This window comes from Falco cherrug, chromosome 1 (genome assembly GCF_023634085.1).
Source record: "Falco cherrug isolate bFalChe1 chromosome 1, bFalChe1.pri, whole genome shotgun sequence".
In the NCBI taxonomy this organism is placed as follows: Eukaryota; Metazoa; Chordata; class Aves; order Falconiformes; family Falconidae; genus Falco; species Falco cherrug.
Window position 1 is genome coordinate 13508972 of NC_073697.1, and position 24718 is coordinate 13533689.

At 40.4% G+C, this 24718-nt stretch overlaps 1 long non-coding RNA gene across 2 annotated transcripts in view; it reads right to left on the bottom strand.

Moving 5' to 3' along the window:
- Positions 1-7370: 7370 nt before the first annotated feature.
- The window catches only part of LOC129734456 (uncharacterized), a 120126-nt gene continuing 102778 nt past the window's right edge, over positions 7371-24718 (bottom strand). For both annotated transcript variants that reach the window (XR_008730053.1, XR_008730051.1), the window contains one exon: positions 7371-7449. This is a non-coding gene — a long non-coding RNA (uncharacterized LOC129734456). The remainder of the gene's footprint in view (positions 7450-24718) is intronic.

Consider the following 24718-nt stretch of genomic DNA (forward strand, 5'->3'; position numbering starts at 1 on the left):
GAAATATCATAAAGAGAAGCTGAGATATCCCCAGTGGCAGTGGAAAGCCTTTTCTACTCTAACCCAACTGACTAAAGGCAGAAATGCATTTTGGTGTTCGTTCCATCATCCTCAGATAACTTTTTTTTTTCCCATTATTTTGTAATGCTGCTTATATTTCCCAAGTTTTTCAATTTAACAATAGTATTTGCCTCTTCTCTCGGCAAGCACTTTCATATTTCAGTTGTTTTAAAAGTGAAAACAAATTTCTTATTAAAAATGTCTTAATGACATCCCTCATTTTTTAAACTGTACTTCATTGTAACTGTACTCTAAATCTCTTGCAGAGAAAGCTGCCTTTCTATGAGGTCAGAAATAATAGTCACCAAAAAGCGTAGGCAGTTACTGGGGTTGACCCTTGTCTTTCACAAGACTGCAGTTTAATGAAAAGGCTTTTAGAATATAAAATAATAAAACAAACACATTTCCATTTAAAAGCTTTTCTATTTGTTATTGATCTTCATTTCTATCTTAAGAAGGCTTTACTGTTTTATTTTACTAAATATGTAAAATTTACAGGAAGATTGATGATCTATGGCTTGCTTAATTTTCATTAATGAGTTATAAGCATAGAATTTTGTTGAACAGAGTAAAAAAAAAAAAGAAATTACTGACAGGATTTAAATAAAAACCATGTACAAAGCACACGGTCAATGTCCAGAATTACAGCCTCTCCCTTTTCTAGAGGATCACTATTTTTCCTCCTATGCCAATATGCAAAGAAAAAGAGTTCAAAAAGGTTAAAGGTTCTCTCTCTCTTTTTACATGCGCTAGCAAAAAGTAATTCTCAGTTGCTACCTCAGCAGTGGAAAACAGTTGTGAATATCAATGAGCCACTGCCACTCTAAAATATAAAGCACCATCACAGCTTACCACCATATGCTGTAGCAAAAGTAGAATGGAAGCTTTGATACGTAAATTATATCCGCAGGATATTTCTAATACAGACATCAGAGGCTTTTAATTCACAAAGCTGACTGAATTCTATATGCTGATGCATTTCATGTTCAAATTAGTAGTGATGAAATCATCCCATGGTTACTCATGATGCTATGCTAATCTTCCTTTGGAAGTTAAATTTTCAAAGATAAAGAATTTAATTAAAAATTTTATCTTCAGTGTTGTGGGTTTGGTTTTTTTTTATTTTATTTTGCGATGCTGGAATAAACTTATATAAGTTTCCATTATAATCTCCATTTAAGTCCCCACAGAAGCTCACAAAGAGCCTGAGGTATTTGAAATTAATACAGTGTGATACCCCAGGTTGCCTACTGCAGTATAATACTTTCTTTCTTTTAATACCTGCAGGGTTTCACACATGCCACGTTGCTGCTTCCCTCTCATTAAATAAATACCACACCTATGCTGGAAGCAAGGCAGACCACACAAATATTTAAATACCACAATGGTATCTCAAGATCACTGAACAGAAATACTGAAGCATTCAACAAAAGTACTAAGTGCAGCCTTCGCGAAGCAGTAGACTGCTTTTGCTGAAAGGAAGTATATACCACATCACAGGCTGGATCATCTGTCTACCTTTAAAAAGGCAGGATTCAGAGATACTGATTCTCTGCCTAGGTCTGCAAAACTAACCTTTGCATATGCCTTGGTTATTCCACCTCTAAAATGGGGAGTGATACTGACCTGCCTTCCCAAGCCACTACTATTGAAGGAAACAAAATACTCCAAGTGGCTGACATACTACAAACGGCAAAAGGCAATGTTTGCCATCTTAAGGGTATTCCTACATGCAAGCTTTTTTTCCCCCGATCCGCTGCAATATGTTTTAGATGACTGTGACCTTGCAACAAAAGCTTTGTCTGTTTTCTCTGTTCCCTCCCTTCCTCCTCATGCCTCACCAGCCCTACTGGGATGTTACAGCTCTTACCTCCCTACTTCTCACTAAGGGACCACACAGAGTAATGCAATTACCAGTCTTAAAGGGCTATCTTATCCTGGAAAACAGTGGTCAACTTCAGATCGCTCCTGGGACTGGTTCGAACATCTAGCCTCACAGTTCTAATTACCCTACTCCAGAGAAACATTACGTGACCAAAACCTACCAACATTCACACAACTTTTTCCTCCTGATTGCCTAACTTTTTACATCTTCTGCTCAAACACTGACACATCTGGAAGCGGACAAAACAAAGAAAAATGCCTGACATAAATTAACCATGGTGTGTTGACCTTGGCCAGCCAGCTGCCAGCTGCTTGCAGGCTCCCTCTCCTCAGCAAGGCGAGAGGAGAAAAAAAAGCAACAGCCCATGGGTCGAGATAAAGACAGAGACCACTTAGCAGTTACCATCATGGGCAAAACAGACTTCTGGGAAAAATAACATAATTTATTGCAAATAAAAAGAGTACTGACTAGAGACAAAGACCTTTACCCTCCCCACCCCCCTTCACTCCCCCCCAGCTCAGCTTCACCCCCAGCTCCTCTACCTTCCCCACACCCCGAGCGGCATGGAGGTTTGAGGGCTGGGACGGTTATTGCCAGTCCGTAACAGCTTCTCCCTGCTGTTCCTGCCTCCTCACACTTTACCCCTGGCTGCAGCATGGTTTCTTCACAAGCTGCAGGGGAATACCTGCTCTGCTGGGGTCTCTGCAGAAGCTCTGCTGGGGTGCCTGGAGCACCTCCTCCCCTCCACCTGCCCTCTGGTGCTCACGGGGCTGTTCCTCAGCCCTTCCCCCCCTCACTCCTCACAGCTGGGCAGTGTTTCACCCCAGGTGCTGCCAGCAGGGCTAAGGAGCTGAGCCGTGCCCTGTGGTGGGTCACCAGGAGCCGGCTGGAACCAGTTCAGTCCAGCACAGGCTGTGGCAGCCCGGGCCTCTCCTCACAGAGGTGCCACCCTGCAGCCCCCTCTGACAGCACCTGGGCACATAAACCCCGCAGAGTAACCACCTCTAACAGGGTTTCCAAGGTCCAACAGAGACATGGCTATTCTCTAAACAGCTATGATTATATATTTCTGTCTGGGGAGGCTACAATGCCCGCCTGTGTTGTACAAGGTGCAAGTGTAGATGACGTGAACACAGCAGTTAGTCCTGAGGAGACTCCAAGGCAAGGCAGTTAACACTGCATTGCTCAGACGCTTCAGTGCACAGCTATGGTTTCCAGGTTTAAGATCTTTTGAGGACAAAAGGGTTGGAATGCTCCCCTTATCTCACCTTCTGGGATTTCAGGAATGAATCACACTGCGTGAACTGCCACATTCAATCAGATCAGAGGGCTGGAGCACCTCTCCTGTGAAGACAGGCTGAGAGAGTTGGGGTTGTTCGGCCTGGAGAATACTCTGGGGAAACCTTACAGCCGCCTTCCAGTGCCTAAAGGGGCCTACAAGAAAGCTAGAGGAGGGGCTTTTTACAAGGGCATGTAGTGATGGGACAAGGCTTGAAACTGAAAGAGGGTAGATTTACAATAGATATTAGGAAGAAATTCTTTACTGTGAGGGTGATGAGGCACTGTCCCAGGTTGCCCAGAGCAGCTGTGGGTGCCCCATCCCTGGCAGTGCTCAAGGCCAGGCTGGACGGGGCTGGGAGCAACCTGGGCTAGTGGGGGGTGTCCCTGCCCGTGGTGGGGGGTGTAACGAGATAATCTTTAAGGTCCCTTCCAATTGAAACCGTTCTATGATCTATCTCACACCAGTGTCTGATCTGTTTTACTAATAGCTACTAGTTCATGTGACAAGGGCATGCAAGCAACCCGCCACATACAGAATAGTAGATCACCTAACAAATCCTGTTTCCTTTCATGGTCTGCTCAGAAATCTTTTGAACAAGGGTGTTTTAGGAGCACTGCACTTGAAGTACTGACAGGATTATCTGCTGTGACTGCCTGACCTCTTCTGTACTCCCCTTATGTTTCAGTATCCACACGACCCTGAGGCAATGATCAGCTCTACAATATCACTAGATGTTGCATGAAAATGTCCTTATTTTTCCCTCCATGTTTACTCCCTGCATCTCATTGTGTTCTCCTCTTAGATATCCCTGCTAGTCTTCATTTCTCACTCTTGCTTACATCTCCTAGGTTTTGGCCCACCACCCAGAAGACGAAGAGACAATTGGCGAAAAGCTTACTCCAAAGCCTCCCCTCATGGTTCCAAGTTGAACCCGCAGCTGATTTTCTTCATCTTGCAGGCTGCAAGATGAAGAAAATGCCCCTTCCCAGCCACACCACAAGTTAAACCTCACAGATCAAGTCTGCCTCCTTCCTTGGAGCTTCTGCTGTGTTCTGGCACAGCTCTCCTCCATCTGCTCCACAAGAAATGGGACATTGTGAGCAGGTATGTCCTACTATCCTGCTTCCATGTGAGTCCTTTAGAGTCCCAGATGCACATTTTAGAGCTTTTTTTGGCTGCCAGTGGCCATTGGATATATTCTTGAGACAATGCAGCTAGTTCTTCATGATAGAAGCCCCATTGCCAAAGCTATCTTCTTAGTTCCTGAGGTTTGCTTTTCCCCCATTTTGTCTTCTGAATTTTTTCTTCTCCCCTACAGCACATGGATTGTTATTTCATTTACTTTAGTATTTTATCCTCATTCAGTACACAGTATATCATCTTCATTTATCTTCAGTTTTGTTCTAATACCTCATAATAGCCTGGCTTGCTTTTTCTTTTCCCATCCAACAAATCATCAGCCAGGCTGTTGTCCTTGTTCTCCAGCAAGGAAAATTGCCAAGTTTGAAATCCATTTCTCCTCTACCTGTCTGTCTCTTCCTCTGTCTTCTGTTGTATTCCCTTGGTCACCCTCCAGGCATTTATCATTATTTGTTGGCTCTGCATACCTGGAGTTTTCTATACTGTTTCATCTTTTCTCCTTTAATATGTTTTTGGTGGCTAGTCAGAATGCCACCCTTACCTCTAACCACACTACTGACCTTCAAAAACATTGTTTTCAGAAGTCTGTCTCTCAGCTAGCAATTTCTGTTCCTAACTATGCAAGCATATTTCTTCCTCCACACATATTCACAGCCTCTTTTTCTCCACAGGCAGACTGAAGCGCTTACTCAGTATTCATTATTGTCTACGTCCCCAGCTTTTGGAGTTAAAACCTGCCAATCTCACTGCCACAGAAGCTGTCCTGTTTGCAGGCTTCAAAGCTAATTGAAAGAGTCCTGTGAGCAATTACAACTGTATTCTTGGTTCAGTTCAGTAGCATTATGTTCAAGCATTGTAAAAGAAATGCCAGAAGGGAACTGACATGACTGTATTTATACTCGAATTGCAACATCACCACCTCATAAAGCTCATGATTCCAATCAATTAATTGGACTCAATAATGGCATAATTAGAAAAGTCTCAATTTGAGACTCAATGGTAATCATTCAGCTGTTATAGTTATGCAAAGCAATGCTTCCAAATACAGAAAGAAGTCCTTTTTGATGCAGTGCCTCAACATCAGGCACAAGACATAAGATTTAATGCACCTGAAGGTGCACAAGCCTAGGGGACCTTCTGAGATGCATCTGCAAGTCCTGAGGGAACTGGCAGATGCAGTTGCTAAGCCACTGTCCATCATATTTGAGAAGTCACGGCAGTCACATGAAGTTCCCACTGACTGGAAAAGGGGAAACGTAACCCCCATTTTGAAATACCGAAATAAGGAAGACCTGGGGAACTACAGGCCAGTCCGTCTCACCTCTGTGCCCAGCAAGATCAGGGAGCAGATTCTCCTGGAAACTATGCTAAGGCGCATGGAAAATGAGGTGGTGATTGGTGACAACCAATTAAGGGCAAATTGTGCCTGACAAATTTGATGGCCTTCTACAAAAGGGTTACAGCATGGATGGAGGAGGGAAGAGCAACTGAAGTCATGTACCTGGACTTGTGCCGAGTATTTGACACTGACCTGCACAACATCGTTGTCTCTAAACTGGAGAGACATGGATTTGATGGATGGACCACTTGGTGGATAAGGAATTGGCTGCATGGTCGCAGTCAAAGAGTTGCGGTCAACAGCTAAATGTCCAGGCGGAGACCAGTAATGAGTAGCATTCCTCAGGGGTTGGTACTGAGACTGGCACCGTTTAACAGCTTTGTCAATGACATGGGCAGTAGGATCAAGTGCACACTCAGTGAATTTGCTGACGACACTGAGCTGTGTGGTGCAGTCGACACACCAGAGGGAAGGGCTGCCACCCAGAGGGACCTTGCAGGCTTGAGAGCTGGGCCCGCGCAAACCTCATGAAGTTCAAGAAGGCCAAGTACGAGGTCCTGCACCTGGGTTGGAGCAATCCCAAGCACAAATACAGGCTGGGCGGAGAAAAGATTAAGAGCCACCCTGAGGAGAAGGACTTGCAGGTGTTGGATGAAAAACTCAACAGAACCGGCAATGTGTGTTTGCAGCCCAGAAAGCCAACTGTACCCAGGGCTGCATCAAAAGAAGCATGGCCAGCGGGTCCAGGGAGGTGATTTTCCGCCTCTACTCCACTCTGATGAGACACCACCTGGAGTCCTGTGTTCAGCTTTGCAGCCCCCAACACAAGAAGGATGTGGACATGTTGGAGCAATTGCAGAGGAGGGCCACAAAGATGATCGGAGGGCTGGAACACCTCTCCTGTAAAGACAGGCTGAGAAAGTTGGGGTTGTTCAGCCTGGAGAAAGGAAGACTTCAGGAAGACCTTATAGCAGCCTTCCAGTACCTAAAGGGGCCTACTAGACTATTATGGTTACCAGAAAATGGCAAATTGGTCCAAGTACTTCAAAATCATGCAGTGGTATCAGAAAGAATCCATTTCATTAAAAATTTCTAACACAACAGCTATTTTGAGCTGTTCCTCCAGAGAAAACTATGACAGCAATTTCTCCAAGTAAAACATTTCCACTAAAATAATGATTCTGATTGCTATGAAATAACTGATTTTTTCCTACTTTTTTTACCAATTTTATTAATGAGAAGTTGATAGGAGGTGAAAAAAAACCAACATAAACCCCCTCATTTAATATGGAGATTGGCAATAAATAATCATTCAAGAAAAAGATTAATTAGCTATGGACCAACACAAAACCCACATTGTACATAATGCCTAACAAAACTGAACCTCAAACTTGTATTTATTGTCAGAGGAAGAAGATGATATATGAATTTCACTTGATTTTAGAAAAAGTAAAACAATAGCTTTTAGGATTCTCTTTTTAGGCATGAATTCAGAGAAAAGCAATATTTACATATATGCACCTCACAGATAACAGGATATATTTTAGCTAATTTTTTAGAAAAGTTCCAATGTCTGAGTGGTTAGGCGTTTTTGTTTTAATTTTTGTTGATAGAAATAAAAAATTCACACCGAACATAATTAGCTATGTCTTACTTACTGAGAACTATGGAAACATCTGTTTTACTCCTGAACTCCACAATCCAGCAGCGCTCCAGGATTACCACTTCAGAGGCTTCAGAATTCTGTGAAACATAAAGATGACAAAACATTAAGATTTGGAACCTGACTGGGAAGTCCTTCTGTTTGGCTGTTCACAGCCAGCACAACATGTAGATATAAAGACAACAAAGCATAACAGTGACTAGGCAGATGGATATAGGCATTCTTTAATTACTGATCTGTGTCATCCTACTTCAAGTCAATGAGCTATATAATAGGAATAAACTGTTAGAAAAGACCACACAGGAAACTACGAAAAAAAGGAACTTGGTAGCTGGATTTCCTCCACACTGTAGATATCCAGAAGTTTAGGTGCCACCTCACTCTTAAGCAAATCAGGCAAGCCCAGTTTATTTCAACTTCCATACCTAGTAATATAGCTGAATCAAATGTCAGATTCTATTCAAAGAGTAGAATACCTTCAAGTGAACAAAATAACGTGCAATTGTAGAGTAGGCATTTCTTTTCCATTTTTATTTAAAAGGGATTACTTTATCATGACTTGAAACTCTGAATGTTGTCTCTGGCTATGCCATTTGAATGACATTAAGTGATATGCACTATTGCAGAGTGCAATATGATAAGAATTAGCGCTATCATTTTTTGTGAATGCTCTGCAGAGAAGATGCAGACTCCTCTCCCAGTTTAGTAAGTGTGACTCATTTTTCAGAAGAGTGAAACTATCAATCACTCCCTCAGAATTAATCTTTTTTCCCCTAATACTTTTATTATCTGATTTTCATCCCTAACATCTGGTAACGAATAACCCTTAGAGCACACACCCATACACTTCCTCATTGCAGGTTCCCAACATAAATCTCACAGAGCTCGTTCTCTACTTGAGTGAGATTCTGCAGGGATTAATGTAAAATCTTATTTTAACATTCCTTCCTCAGGTACTTTTTTTATACCAAGTGACCTTAAAGATGAAATTTTTTCATATTGTAGACTAATTCTACCAAAAGCCTGAACTTTACTTCCACGTATTTGATACTTAATGAATTACTTCATAAAATGGCTTACATTCATAACACCTGATTAATATACACAAGTCTTCTTTGTCCACTCTTTCTCTGCATTTATACTATTACTTGGCCTGCCAGAATCAAACTCAAAACTTCTTGCCAAGAGTTTCACATTCATTTTTAAATGAATAGTTCGATCCTGCATTTTCTCTCAAAAAGACCCTTTACTTACCCAGTAATACCATTGTCTTTCATGAGCAAAAAAAAGTGAACATTTAATACAGTAAGACTGGTGAATAACAAACAGGTAATATTCCAGAAAGTCCGTGATTTCCTTGAGAAAGCCTGTATTTATTCCCTCCCTCTCACCTTCTACCACTTAATAAATGAACACTCCAAACCCAGTTATCAAAGCACAAGTCAGTATCTAAAGGTGAAAAAAGTTAAAATAAAACAGAGGAGTGGGGGGGGGTGGGGGGGGGTGTGTGTGTGAAAAGCACATGATGTTATATTGAAATACGCCAGAATTCAAGACAGGGGTTTTGATGAACAAAGAAAAAGCAATCAGATTTATCTAGAAACTACTTGTACATTGAATTCTTAGAAATATTTTTCAGGCTGGGCTGGGCTAAAAGGGATGTATTGTCCTGTAGACTGAAAAACAGCTGATTGTATTAAAAAAAAAAAAAAAAAAAAAAAGGCAAAAAGGAAGAAAGTAGTGAAATAGTGCAATTGGTTTGGGGAGAAATACGAATGCTACGTTAGGAACTTTTTTATTTATAGAATCCAGCAAGTCAAGCATACATAGTAACCCCGAGGCAATTCTCAGGTGCTATCAAGTGAGGCATTCTTTGAGGTTCTACAAGGGAAAGTAAAATACAAGAAGTCTTTACGAGCAATAGCTGAAGTCAGCTTGGGAAAATTGGCAATAACAGTTCAAAAAAACCAAATAACAGACTAATCAGGAAAAGCTCTGCACTGCAATGATGCTGATAACTATTTTGATTCTTTAGATTTTGAAGCAAGACATCAACACCATATAGTCTCCCAGATAACCCTGACTTGAAAAGTGGATAATGCAGCCCAACTCCTTCGAGAGCTGGCAATCTTTCAGAAAAAGTATGACCAAAAGAAGGCATTTATTTCAAAAGTTAACAAAGATCTGATACAATTTAACACTCAGCTGTGACTACATGAAAGAATCCTGTCCAGTCTCTGTTCAAAAAAATAGTCAATCATCTCTAACAATTCTTCCCTTTTTCATCTCTACAAAAAACGGTTCCTCTGATGATAGTGATGCCCCATAGACGAAACATGCAAGCATGACAACTCCCTAGAATTAACGTTTCCTCCAAAACATGTATCTGCAGTAAGTGGAAGCCTGTCAGTATATGAAGAAAAGCAACATGGCTTTCAAACCAGCCAGGTATTTGGAAAGGCCAGGAATGAACAATCACAGCTTCTATGTAGTTTGCTACAGTTGCCAAGACTTTAAAGCCTTGATATTTGGATTTCTACATGAAAGGCATACGTATAACACAGATAGCAAGTGGTTAGCAAAAGAATAACTATCAAATAATTAACAGGAATTTGTATTAGTAAGTTTTGTCTCACAATGCAATTGATGTACAACAGTAACTGCAAACATAAGAGAGAACAGCTCAGAGTATTTCAAGCTTTCTGCATTCTAAGACAGCAGATGCTGCAGCACAAGAGTCTCTTTAGAGACAAGTTACTCTACTCCCTATACCAGCAGAAGCTGGAATGAAAGAGTGTTGCAACTTCAAATGAATCTGAACATGTTTTCAAACACACAATAAAGTACAGCGATCAGAGGGTAGGCATTTACTTTTTCTGTATGTGAGAGAGAACAAGGTAAATACAAATAAAAGATGAAAGACCATAAGGCTTCTGGAGAAGAAAGTACATGTTGCTGCACAAAATCTCAAATATCCTGACACAAAAGTGAAGAAAAAGACCTTCAGAATTACTATTACTGCAGACTTTTCATCATTTAGATAGCTATGCACTCTATCATACAAAAAGCTAGCAAGAAAATTATTTACAAATGAAATGACAAAATTGTAATCAAGGGAACCATTATGCGTATGATAGAGATCAAAAATTTCTAAGTGCATAATACGAGCTTATTTAGACTAGCTATTATTTTCTTTTTATAGGTTTGATTTTAATAAAAGGGTAACTTCTAATAATCTGGTATTTATGCACAGCAAATACAACCAAAATCAGATCTGTAGTAATGTGTTACAGTCCAACATATTGGCTTTTTTCTTCCTACCACTGGTAATTTTGGGTAAGTTTTATAAAAAAGTTACTGGATCAATCCAAATGCCAAGCAGCAACTAGGCCTTGAACTGTTACACCTTTCTTGAAATACTGACAAAGTCTACAGGCACCCCACAACCCCCCAAGATCAGGAAATTGTTTCAAAACGCTGATTTGAGGAGGAAATGAAATTCTTCATAAATCTAACTTAAATATCCTAGTAAAACTGCTGAAGTAGTAGAGTCCCCAAAACCTAGAACTAGCAGAATCCCTTTCACTTCACTTTGTCAAATGACTGGCCAAGCCTTGCCATCAGTATGCCGTTGTAAATCCAAAGTACTACTGTACTACTAAATCCATGACTCTCTACTGTAACTCTCACAAGTTTCAAATGAAAGTAGTGAAGACAACCCTGTTTCTGTGGAGTTCATGCCTAAAACTGAAGTAAGAGATAGGCATACCAAAATACACGAGCAAGTGTTTTCTAACCGTATATTCATACCTACATAACTATACACAACTCCTTTTAATGTAAAGGAGTTCACTATGATATTAAACTGGCAACCATCATTCAGGTAACTAGCTCCAGATTCATGAGCAATCTGAAGCACACATTGCATAGAGAAGTTTTCTGATAGAGTAAAACATAACATTTTTGCAGTTAGAAAGCATAAAAACCAAAACCACGTTCTACAGCAGTGTGGGAAGCACACAGTACTTGAAGTTACATTGCTGCATTTTTCAGTTGTTTCTATCTACACCAAATTTGTAACTTACATTGTAACTGGAATTTACTAGTAAATTTGTAACTAGTTAGCTGTATCAAGTTGAGGACTAAACTGACAGTTAAAATTAGAAGTGACACTCCAAGCAATTCCTCGTTGTTAAAAAATAAGTAGAAAAGTAAAGCCATAGCATTGCAGGGGAAAGAAAAAAAACCCCAACCAAAAAAACCAAACCACTCCAACCCCTATAGAAAGTAAGAACTCTTCAAGTAACACATAAAATGCGCCCACAGTCAACGAGGGACATGGGGGAGGGTGAGGGGTGAGGTGGTGGAGGATGTGTGAATTTCACGGTTTGATTTTTTTAAAAGCTTATTTTTACAAACTTAAAATAATTCAATTGAAAGCCTTATAGAGTAGAGATGCTACATACACCCATCTACTTACCATGCTTTTCAAAACAGTTATTTTCTGCCTGCATTTATAAGTAATCCTATGATAAAAATAAGTTGAAGACAGAAATTTTATGCAAAAATAACAAAACAACTAAAACTGACAAAATTATAGTTACACAGAAGTAACACAAAAGACTATGCTAGGGAACAAAAAATATTAAAATAACTTCAAAAGGCAAATGATTATATTGGTTTCGGTTCTTGCTTGCTATTAAAAAAAAAAGATACTCGCAATAGAGGAGTTTGCCTGAAAGGACTGCTAGCAGCAGGTAAAGTTTATCACATTATTTTGAACCCATATCATCTCACCCCCAAATTGCAAAGTTAGCACTGTCCACCACTTATCAGAAGATGTATCTAATACCTTAGAAACCTTAGAGGAAAAGTTGGTGACTGAGGAAAACCAAAAGACCATTGTATTGCACACCTACAAGGCTGCTTTCAGTGACACACAGGCTAAGAGTCTAACTTGCAAGAATGGAAAGCAAAGTGAAGTGCCTGCTCCTCATTAGTGACTCCTCCATAGTTCCACCACATACCTACATCCTGACTGTTTAAACCTGGCCCAGAAAAACCTCAGTGTCCTCAGACTCCTACTGAAGGCTGGCTTTCCAGGAGGAGAACCAGAAGGCAGTGAACAGGCATGATGATATGGCCACTATCTTGGCATGCCTACAGTGCGACCAAAGGTCTGCAGCCCATAATGGCATTAACAACAGGCTTGTGTTAACTGAGCTAGCTGTGGCACCAATAGCAGCAGCAAAGTCCTGTGAGCATTAAACATGGCACAAGCTGTACAACTTGCCTATAATCCTGATTTTTTACAACTTCACCAGTACTGGCAAATGACTTAGACTGAGACTTGCTCAATCATGTATGCATGTGCTCAGGTTGTGCTTTTGACTATACTAGAAACATTACCACCTATGTTTGGTATTTCAGTGTTAGCACAGGTAAGATTCATCACTCCACAGGTAAAGCATAGTTTTATATATATATGTGAACAGGAAAAAATTGCCACAATTTGTCAGGGTAATTTCATTTACAAGCAGAAATACATTGAAATAAATCTAAGAATGTTAACTTTTCTACAGCAATGCATCCATTACTAAATAGAGCAAAATACACTGTTCTAATTTAGAGGTATTAAAAGATGACTAGTTAACATAGGCAAGCATATAATTTGCAGAATTAAAAATGCCCCTTTAAATGTTAGCAAGCAGTATTCAACAATCTAAAACCTCCTTTAATATTATGTATTCTTCTGCCATATTAATATTCCCACACTGTGTCTATTAAGTAACACAAAGCCTACAACCCAAGCCCTGTGATAAGGAAAAAATATGCTTCCTGGGCACCTGATGAGGTGCTTCAATTATTCAAGACAGGCTGTAACCTGGTAGTTCATTGCAATCACCTTTACAAACTGGCAGCTCACTGAAAGACACTCAAATAATCCTTTTCAAAAAATGCTCTACCCACTGTGATTAATCCATCATGCAGTGTTATCAGATACCAACTTCAAGCAGACAATATAATACCACTAATCTGCATTCACTCTGGAAAATGTTGATTTACGTCACCGAACAAGTCCTACAGAACAGACAAATACTTTTAATAGACTGTTCCCTTCAAAAATGTGAATACCTCCTATTATTATATATTTATATATATAGTAATTTTCTTTTCAGTTTCAGAATGCATTAGTAGTAATAATAATAATGTATAAATACACATTCTCTTAAGTCACACCCCACATTCACTTGGTTTATTATCCACCAGCATAATTAAAAAATGAAAATTAAATGCTTTCTACATTCTACACATAGCTTGAAACAATCTCAAACAACTCTTCCTGCCTAAAAAGTTAATTATATACAGTTCAGATATGAATGAGTTAAGTTTTTCAAAGTTATATTATGGTGAAAGGCTCCAGTGCTGTATCACCACACATACCTTGGAAAATATGCTTTCTTAAAAAAATTCTCCCCTTTTGTTCTACAGTTTTTGGCTGTCATTTAAAACACGTGTTATTAACCTCTGGCCCAGTTCCAAACATATTACCTATTTACCTCAAAAATAGCTTAGAAAAAGAATTGGTAACTGTATTTTTAAACTAGGTATGACAGCTTATAGGATCATTTAGATTGGAAAAGACCTTTGAGATCACCAAGTCCAGCTGTTAACCCAGGACTGCCAAGTCCACCATGAAACCACATTGCCCCCAACTGCTACATTTACCTGTCTTTTAAACACCTCCGGGGATGGTGACTCAACCACTTCCCTGGACAGCCTGTTCCAATGTTTGACAACCCTGTCAGGGAAGACATTTTTCCTTAATATCCAGTCTAAACCTCCACTGGTACAATTTAAGCTGTTTCCTCTTGTCCTGTTGCTTGTTACTTGGGAGAGAGACTGACACCCACCCGCCTACAGCCTCCTGTCAGGCAGTCGCAGAGAGCGATAAGCCCCCCCGGCCTCCTTTTCTCCAGGCTAAACACCCCAGCTCCCTCAGCCGCCCCTCACAGCACTTGTGCCCCAGCCCCTTCCCCAGCCCCGCTGCCCGTCTCTGGACACGCTCCAGCCCCTCCGTGTCCCTCCTGCAGCGAGGGGCCCAAACCTGAACACAGGATTCCAGGGGCGGCCTCACCAGTGCCCAGTACAGAGGGACGGTCACTGCCCTGGTCCCGCTGGCCACACTGCTTTTGATATGAGCCAGGTTGTCATTGGCCTCCTTGGCCACCTGGGCACTGTGCTGGCTCATGTTCAGCCGGCTGTTGACCAGCACCCCCAGGGCCTTTTCCAGGAAGCAGCTTCCCAGCCACTCTGCCCCAAGCCCATAGCATTGCATAGGGTTGTTGTGACTCACACGCAGGACTCAAGTGCACTGAGCCTTGTTGAACCTCATGCAATTGGCCCTGGCTGATGGATCCAGCCTGTCCAGACCCCTCTGCAGAGCCTTCCTGCCCTCAAGCAGATCAACACTCCTCCACAGCTTAGTGTCACATGCAAACTTACTGAGGATGCACTCAATCTCCTCATCCAATTCATTGATAAAGATATTAAACAGGACTGTCCCCAATAAAATGCCCTGGGGAACACCACTTGTGACCAGCAACCACCTGGATTTAAGTCCATTCACCACAGCTCTTCAGACCCAGACATCCAGACAAATTTTTATCCAGCACTCTTTTTACTGCCAGAATGCTGCAGGAAATTGTGACAAAGGCTTTACAAAAGTCCTGGTAAACAACATGCACGGCCTTTCCCTTATCCACTAAGTGGGGTACCTTGTCGTAGGAGGAAATCACCTAGTAGTCCTGTAAATGCTGCATATGATGGCGCTCAGGATGACCTGCTCCATAGCCTTCCCCAGCACCAAGGTCAGGCTGACCGGCCTGTAGCTCACTGGATCCTCCTTCCAGCCTTTCTTGTAGATGGCCACCACACTTGCTAACTTCCAGTCAACTGGGACCTCCCCGGTTAGCCAGGATTGCTGGTAAGTGATTGAAAGTGCCTCGGTGAGCACTTCTGCCAGCTCCCCCAGTACCCTTAGGTGGATCCCATCAGCCCCATAGACTTATGTGCGTCTAAATGGGTGTAGCAGGTCACTGATCATTTTCCCCTTGGATTATGGGAGCTTCGTTCTGCTCCCTGCCCTGGTCTCCCCTTCAAGAGGCTGGGTACTCATGGAACAACTGGTCTTACTGTTAAAGACTGAAGTTAAGAAGGCATTAACAAACCTTGGCCTTTTCCTTATCCTTTGTCACTATGTTTCCCCCCCTTCCCCCCCCCCTCCAATAAAGGATGAAGATTCTCCTTAGCCCGTCTGTTGTTGCTAATGTATTTGTAGAAACATTTTTTATTGTCTTTCATGGCAGTAGCCAGATTGCATTGTAATTGGACTTTGGCCCTTCTAATTTTCTCCCTGCATAACCTCATGACACCCTTATAGTCATCCTGAGTTGCCGGCCCCTTCTTCCAAAGGTCACTAACTCTCCTTTTTTCCCTGAGTTCCAGCCAAAGCTCTCTGTTCGGCCAGGGTGCTGCTCTTCACGGCTGGCTTGTCCTTTGGCACATGGGGACCGCCTGCTCCTGCGCCTTTAAGATTTCCTTCCGGAAGAGCGCCCAGCCTTCCTGGACTCCTTCGCCCTTCACAGCTGCTTCCCGAGGGACTCTGTCAGCCAGGCTCCTAAACAGGCCCAAAGTCTGTCCTCTGGAAAGCCAAGCTTAATTATGACTCTTAACAGTTTCAGCAGTACCAGGGAAGTAAGGAAGTCTGAACACAAAAATATTACTTCTACAAGTGCTGCGTGTTTGTAAAATGCATTGTCTTTGGATGTTTAATGGTAGACAATGAAGAATGTTTCTTTCAGCTGGTAAGAATTCTACCAATGTTTTACCAATTTATTGCAAGTCTCAGAACATCTGTCATAGGTTTCCGTAAGTCTCAGTTACTGTTCTAAGTTACTAAGTTACTGTTCTACAGTTACTAAGACTCAGTTCCTGGAATCACGATATCACCACCTTTCCAAAGATCTTTCTGTTGCTTTTTAAAAGATGCACATGATTTTTAAGCCAGACTCCTAATTTTTCAGGGTCATAGCTTCTTAAATCTTGAGGTGGCTACACCACCCTTGTGAAAGTGAGACAATCAAAATTTCCTTGCTGAAGTTAAGTCACAAGACCTTACATCTCTCCCATTTAAAAAAAAAAATAAATAAAAGGTTCAGATTAAACAACAGATCATATAAATTACCCCTTTCCCTTCAGGAAGCCCAAGGAGTGAGAATTATAGGAAGACCACCAGCCACTCCTTGGGGACAAATTCTCTGCCAAGTTCATTGTGCCTCATTGATGCAGGGAGGTAAATGTACCTCTGCAGGGTAGGATATAGACTGCAGAAAGATTTCAGAAGATTGCAATTTTATTTTCTGCTAGAGGTAGAAAAAGAGATTTCACTGCTGTGTTTGAGAAAAGAAATGGTTTACTGGTTTTGGTACAGTTGACTAACAACAGATGAGTTTCTCTTGATACTCAGGATGTGTAAAATAAGTTTATTAGTAGCCACCATGTTATGATTTCTTTTTAAGTATTTCCAGTTGTGAGTAAGCTATTAAAATAAATAAATAAATAAATGGCTGTATTCATTACACTCCCCACATGAGAACAAAAGCCTCACCTGAATGGTTAACTAGCTTTATTTGGTCATTTCTATTCAGTACCAATTTCAGTCCAAACAATATTGTGCTGGTGAGACCCAGTTAAAAGGAACATCATATTTAATGCTAGGACAATTCTGGCTATTCAACTTTAACAGGCGAGAAAGTACAAAACCAGAAGCATTTCAAGCATCAGTAGCGAAGCCCAAATTGATCTCAATGGAAATGGGACACATATAAATGTTACTCCTCTGGCAAACTCTGCTGAGCAAGATTTTACCAGCTCTGATTGTCACAGGATTGCAGAACCAGGGTATGAAAATTACTGCACTCTATTGCTATGATATTCCCCTTGTATTGATAAAAACAAATTTAACAGAGGACTCCCAGAATGAGGGCACCAGGGAACCACTGGAATGGGAAAGTCCTGCTTGCAAGGGAGGTGGAGGGAAGACCGCTGTCATAAATATGAGTATATTTCAGTGTACAAGTAAGAAGGAAGTGGACAAAACCCCAAGAGCTGAATAGACAACTGGAAACAACGGTTCCCTGACACAGGATCTGAACATGGGCTGCACAGCCCCTGCAATAAAGGTGAGAAACAAACACATTTTCTGGGTTGCACTGAGTCCCATGTTATTAAATCCATGCTGCAATTAATCGAGCTACAGCAGTGTCCAAAAAAAAAAAAAAACAAAACAAAAAAAACCCAACCACAACACCCTCCTACAAGCAGAAGCGGTTGCTGTTAGCAATTCCCAAAATATGTCAGGCATGGAAGAGTGACAGGGTTCATGAGTAAGGAAGAGAGCAGCGAAAACAGTGCGCGCTGGGTATAATACCTTTAGCTGAGTACAAAACGTTTAGTCTACAACTATAACAACTTCCTCAACAGCCTAGCAGTTCCAGGTAAATTAAGGTAGCATAAGGTCTTCATGTTTGTGAAACTGCTTACTGAAAACCTACATGATGCTTGCTACTAAACCATTATCGGGGAGGGGACAGAGTCACACCACGTGTCTGACCAATACATCCTGACCCGAAGAAATTCAGAAATCGCAGGGCACGATGATCCCTTTCCACTCTCTTGGGACACATGATTTTCAGCTAAAGGAAACCCTGCACAATGCTCCATGCAAGTTTATGAAAGGGACATTTTGGACACCGTGAGTTCTGAAGATCACAGTTTCCTTTAAATAAGCTAGTTTGTTTTCCTCACAGATTTGAAATCATATTGCAGTTCAGATGTTTAATTCTGATTGAATTCCAAAACAAGGTACCTATTTGTCAGAAAGTGTTTGAACAAGAGATGATCCAAATGGAAAGACAAAATGAAGAAAAAAGAAACTGAGAAGGGGAAATATGTATGTGGAGTATTTTCATTTGGTAACTTATACCCCTGGATTGTAAAGCAATCATCCTTCAATTGCCATAATTTAATTAATTTCCCTAATTAACTAAAGAAAGCAGTTCCTTGAGGTTTTACTACCTGCTCTTTATTCTAATTTGGGTCACATGAATGGTAGACATGCAATGAACTCCATCCAAACTTTCTTACCTCTGTGTTACTTGACTGCTCTTATGTAACAGGAACCTTAAATAAGAACACTTCCGCATAATTCACATTTCAACATATAGACCAAGACTGTTTCTTCTGCCGGTCTCTGACCGATGGTCAAAATATATCAACTGAAAAAAACAATCTAGCTATCTAGAACTTTAAGGCAACATAACATTACAAGTGGCTCAAGCTATGAGCAGCTCTGATGAATGCTCTGTACTTTTCGATAACGTATTACCAATGCACAGAAACACAGTGTTGAATAGAGCAATCATCAACAGCTTTGTATCTCTGTTATTGAAGACAAGTACAAGATTATCATTTTCTTCCACAATGATTCTCCCCATCGGAAAGCCAATTTGCAAACACCCAATCAAAACGATTGGATATAGCCTAATACTTTGCTTATAAACCGTTACAGTTGGCTCCACATTTGGCTGAAGTTCTTCACAGAATGACTGAGGCTGGAAGGGAACACTGGAGGACGCCTGGTCCAACCACCCTGCTCAAGCAGGGCCACCTACAGCCAGCTGCTGAGGACCATGTCCAAACAGCTTTTGAATATCTCCAAGGAGAGAGACTCCACAGCCTCTCTGGGCAACCTGTGCCAGGGCTCCATTACCCATACAGTGAAAAAGTGTTTTCTGATATTCAGAGGGAACTCGCTGTGTTCCAGTGCTTAGGCCCTGCCTTTGGTCCTGACACCAGGCACCACTGAAAGAGCCTGGGTTGGTCTCCTTTGCACTCTCCCCTCAAGTATTTATACACATTAAGATCCCTCCTGCGCCTTTCTCTTTTCCAGGCTGAAGTGTCCCACCTCATTCAGCCTTTCCTCATGTGAAGGATGCTCTAAAACCTTAATCTTTGTGGCCCTTTGTTGGACTCTATGCACTACGTCCCCGTCTCTTGTATTGAGAAGCCCAGCAGTGGACATCAAGCCCAGAACTGGACTTTTCTTATATTGTAACTATTCCATAGTTTAAATTATTTCATGTCTATTATGATTGTAGTGTACTTTATGAAGTAGCTTTCAGTACTGCAAATGATTGACCTGTCAGCAGTGCTGTACATAGTTTCTCTACCTCCTTTGGTTTGGTTTTTTTTTTTTTTTAAGATAGGACACTTAACATTTCAGAATACAGTAAACTGGAATTGCAGTAAAACAGTATTCTTACCAGCATAGTATGATATCACCATTTAACAGCTAAGTCAGTACTCTGAGTTAACAACCTCTTTACTACTATATTGACTATAACAGAGCTACCAACTACTAAGAGACCCCTCAAAACCCCATCACCTCTAGATTTCAGTGTCAAGATGACCTGACCACAGATTTGCCCCCAGACAGATCACAGTAATCCTGTGAATTCTGGTACATCTGACCCACACATACTTGACCTAAACCACATATGCAGTATTTCCAAGAGAACACCTGTATCAGACCAAAGACCCATTATTCTGCCTACAAGTGCCATAAATAAGTGCCCACAGAAAAGGAAAAGCAGGGTAACCACATGCAGTACTCTCTGATCCCCCAGCTGTTTTCACATCAGGCTTTTTTCCTCAGATGCCTGTTCCGTTCACTCTTAATGAGGCTCCTGCTTCTTGAGAGCACCTAGTATTTTTTCAAATACATACCTACTTCTAGCATCTACAGCATCTTATGGCAAGCAACTCAGTATTTCCACTACCTGTTCCATGAAAAAACACCTTCTTTTGTTCGTTTGTAATCCAGTTCCTCCTGGCTTCATTTTAGTATCCGGAGTTGTTACACTGGAAGCAGCAATGAACCATTAATCCCTATCCGCTCCTTCAAGCTGATCCCGATTTTGCAGATTACTATCAGAGACCACCTTAGTCATCATCTCTTCTCCAGGCTGAAGAGTTTTACCACCTTCATTTCTTGTCCTGATGACTTTAACAGCCCTTTCTCTGAAACTTTCCCAGCTCCTTTATATCCTGTAAGATGAGGGGAACTGAACTCCATGGTGGATCTTCACAGAGTTCTGTTTGTTCTCTCCTTTTCCCAACTCCTAACATTCAGTTTAGTTTTTAACCACAACTGATAATCCACATGATCTTTTCATGCAACTGTCACTCTCTACAGACCTCACTCAGGGGAACAGGTGTGTATGTGCGTGGGAGGAATAAGTGCAAAGCCCACTGTTTCAATGGAAAACGATTATTATTTTGCTTCACATGTGTAATTTCACATTTATCCATGTTGAATTTTATCTGCCACTCTATCACCTAATGATTTAATATCTGCAGTCATTCTACAATTACTCATACTTGACCCCCACATCTTAACCATTCAGTAAGTTATTATCAGACATTCTCGCCTCACTGCAAGAATTCCAACCTCTGAACCGAGAACCAAGTAACGCAAGCCTTTTAATTCTTTTTAAGCTTATTCATTTAAACTTCCTCACTCCTCCTCCAAGCATTTGTTAGTCCTCTCCTCTCTTTTTTGCAGCTAAAGGAATGGCAGCCTTCCAGATCACTCCCAGGATCAGAGGGGCGTAACAAGGTATGCCAGAGTACGGCTCTGCCCTTAACCTGCCCTGGTATCCATGCCAGGATGGGGCACGTCTGTGTTCTTTGTAAAGGCAGCAAAATTAGGCCCTTGGTATTCTGTATGTTTGTCTGCTGTATGTTTGAGGAAAAACAAAACAAAAGCGAAACACTCAAACTACATAAAAACCCAGCCCTGTTACAGCCATGGAAAGAGAGATAAGGGCTTGGTTGGGTTTTTTTCCATCTCAGCAAAACTTTTCTTCTCATATTCCCTTCCAACCAATAAATCAGATATGAAAGACAGGGTGAGCAATTCATGTGTGGGTGCCTAGAGAAAGTCACCTAGGTTATAAGCTCTCAGTTTATAAAGCTTACCTCATACTCTGAAATGAGCAATACCTACTAAACCTCATCAATTTTAGTTTAAAGAAAGAAAAACACCTCCCTTCCCTGCTGACTGACCACATGATTTCAGACATGGTACTGACTTTCTGATCTTCAGGCTTACATCTCAGGAACTCTCTCAGTAAACAGGACCCAGTAAAGTATTCATGTGACAAATTCTAGAAGTTAGATGCTTGGGAATTAGAAGACAAACATTGTAAGCTGCAAGAATAATTTTTAGCCAGCTAAATACCAAAGGCAATGGTGGCCTCTCACAAATATTAAGTTTGTCCCACTTTATTCTCGAAAAGCAAATTTTGTATGTTGATCTCAAAAAACCAAATACCTCAAAAAAACCCCACAACTGTTTCTTGCTTTACTAGAATATCATGTATTCCTATTTTAGAATATGTGTAAGAACATTAACTAAGCGTGAAGAAACTTTTACAAAGAAGGACATTCATGCAGGCAACTGCAGAAGGACACTTCTCATAAAACAGCTGCTTCATCTTTAATCTCTCAGGCCATCCTCAATGGAAACCTACACACCGCTTCTCAAATATGAGCTTTGGAACAGAGGGTGCAGTTTTGCAGGCAACTCAACTGGCATACCAGCTAGAACTCATAACTCTGCTAGATACCAAATACATCTAACGGGCCATAAAATAAAAATTATGGGCTCAGTATGATCTCTCCCTCCACAGCCAACTCCTCGCATTCCACCAGCTATAAACTGTCTGTCTCTGCCCCTCAGGAGGGAACTGCTTTCTCATCTCTTCCTTCCAGCAAGAACACCCTGTCTATTTTACTCCCGCCTCCCCTCCCAGGAGCTACATTTCCATTCTGAGATGGTAAAATTGATCTCCATCTTCAGTATTTAACTGAACTCTGAGCACTGATCTCCATCTTCAGTTTAGCTTTGAATACCAATGTTTTGATTTCAGACCTTAACAAAGGCATTTGTGATCAAGAGCTTGTCACTTCTCAGCTGTGCCACTTCATCTAATAAACTCCAGAGACTGCAAGTGCTGATCTTGATTGTGTTCTCGCACCATCACTGATACACCACCACTACCATTCTTCAAGGTAACATGCACAAAAAGAAAATGGGAGTAACGAGCCCACAGAAAGAAGTTTTAGGAAAGGTATTTTTAACAGTTAGGAAAGAAAGATCAATAAGCAAGTACATGTGAGGAAGAAGGGTAACTACTTGTTTGAGCAGGCACACCATAGCGTTTTTAAATTCAATCTAAATTCAGTGACGACATACAGTGCAAATAAAGTTTTCAAAGATACCTATCAAAGAGTAGCACTGGGGTTGCTAACCTATTTACCGGAATTTCTTTTCTTTTCTTTAAGTGATGATTACTCATTACATTAAAGCAAACTTTTATCTGTACTTAGACCTATCCACGTTCTCTCTGCAAATACAATCTTTTCTTTCTACACTTTACAAAAAATCAAAGTATATTTAAAAAGAAAGCCACAAAATTCAGCTCCTGCCCACAACAGCGAACTCCAGCTATGCAATCACTATTTGAAGTCAAAAGCATGAAGAACAAAATAGTCCACCTGCAGAAACTGCTATTACTCTTCCAGATTCTCAAATATTTAAGTACACTCAAACTAGAAGCAAAAAATTAATAGAGGCATTATAAGGTTAGTTTATTCAAATGCAATTATCCAGAAACCCTCTGTTGATTACCACATCAACAGCCCTCCTAAATATTTCTTTAATTATATCTAAATACTATTTCAATACATTTTATGTGCCTCAATATAGCAAAGAAACTGGGGTCTACAATATACCACGTGCTGGTTATAAATAGCAAGCATACGATTGGTAAAATTAATGGTATGTGACAAGCTCTAACATGCCTGAAAAGAAATAGCCTTCACAGAATCATAATAAAAATATTCAAACCACTGATTCAACACACAGGTATTCATAAACTTAAACTAAATTACCACTTCCATCTTCTTAAAGCATTCTGATTTAAACATGGAGGCTTTGTTCAAAATGACGTACTAATTAAAGTAATTCAGGTTTTTATAGTCATCGGGAAAAAACGGCTAAACGATTAGTGCTTTTACTTCCAACAGACACACTTAAGTTTGTGGTGTTATAAATGATTTCATTACAAGGTTGTGAAGCAGTTTGAACAGAAAGTTATCTAGTAGTACATTTATAGTGACACAAACAGAGTTAAGTTTCAAGTTGCAAAGTACTATTGCATTTCCTAAACTAACCTTACATGCAGAGTTAGCTTTACCGGAAATCATAGTGACTCCTACAAAAGAAAACCTGCATTTTTTATTTTTTTTAAAAAAAAAGCACCACACAAAAACCCACCACAACCACACTAACAAAAAACCCCACCCAGCAAAAAACCAAACAAAAAGCTCACACACCACTTAGTGAAAGTAAACCAAATTTAGAAAAAAATAATATTTTAAATAGTAAAAAAAAAAAAAAGAGAGATCCTCCAGAAAATCCAATAGATCAGCTAGTTCAACTCAGAGTTGGCCACATGTTCACACAGAAATTTATCAACTTAAATTCCAGGCTAGAATTCTGAAAGTGTCATTTCTTATGTTCAGAAGGTTCCTTTAAAGTTTATAACGACGATTTTAAAAACACTTTACAGAAAAGAAAAGAAGAAAAAAGAAAAAAGTAGATATATGTTCATACTTGTGTACACTAAGCAGATGTTGGACAATCAATCTGGTCATTTTTACTTCAAATATTAATAATTTAGAATAGTCAGTCCTGCACGTAAGTGGAAACACAGCATCAGTCTCCTCTCTAATCTGTTTTCATCACTCTGTTTAAAGGCCATTTTTACTGAAAACTCTTAAAAAACGTAGTTGATGGAGGTGGAAGATCTTCCGTAGTAAAATATATGAAAAAAAAACCAAACAGGAAAGGATTCATGAAAGTAAAAGCTAACACATAGACTCAAAAGACAAAGAAATGCTTGCTTTTTGGAAGCAGATGTGACTTTTTAGAAGGTCTCATTAAATTTGTGTTGATTCCTTCAGTATATTATACCTGTCAATATGTTCACTTTTACTTTTTACTACAATTTCCTTAATTTCTTTCTGGCATTACCTTTGATTTTATTTTAAATAAACTTCTACAAAAGCAATTCTAGCTTGCTGTATCCCCATGAAAACCACCAAGGAAAACAAAAATGAAGTCCCCAGGAAAACTGTGGTTGAAAACGCTTGTAAATA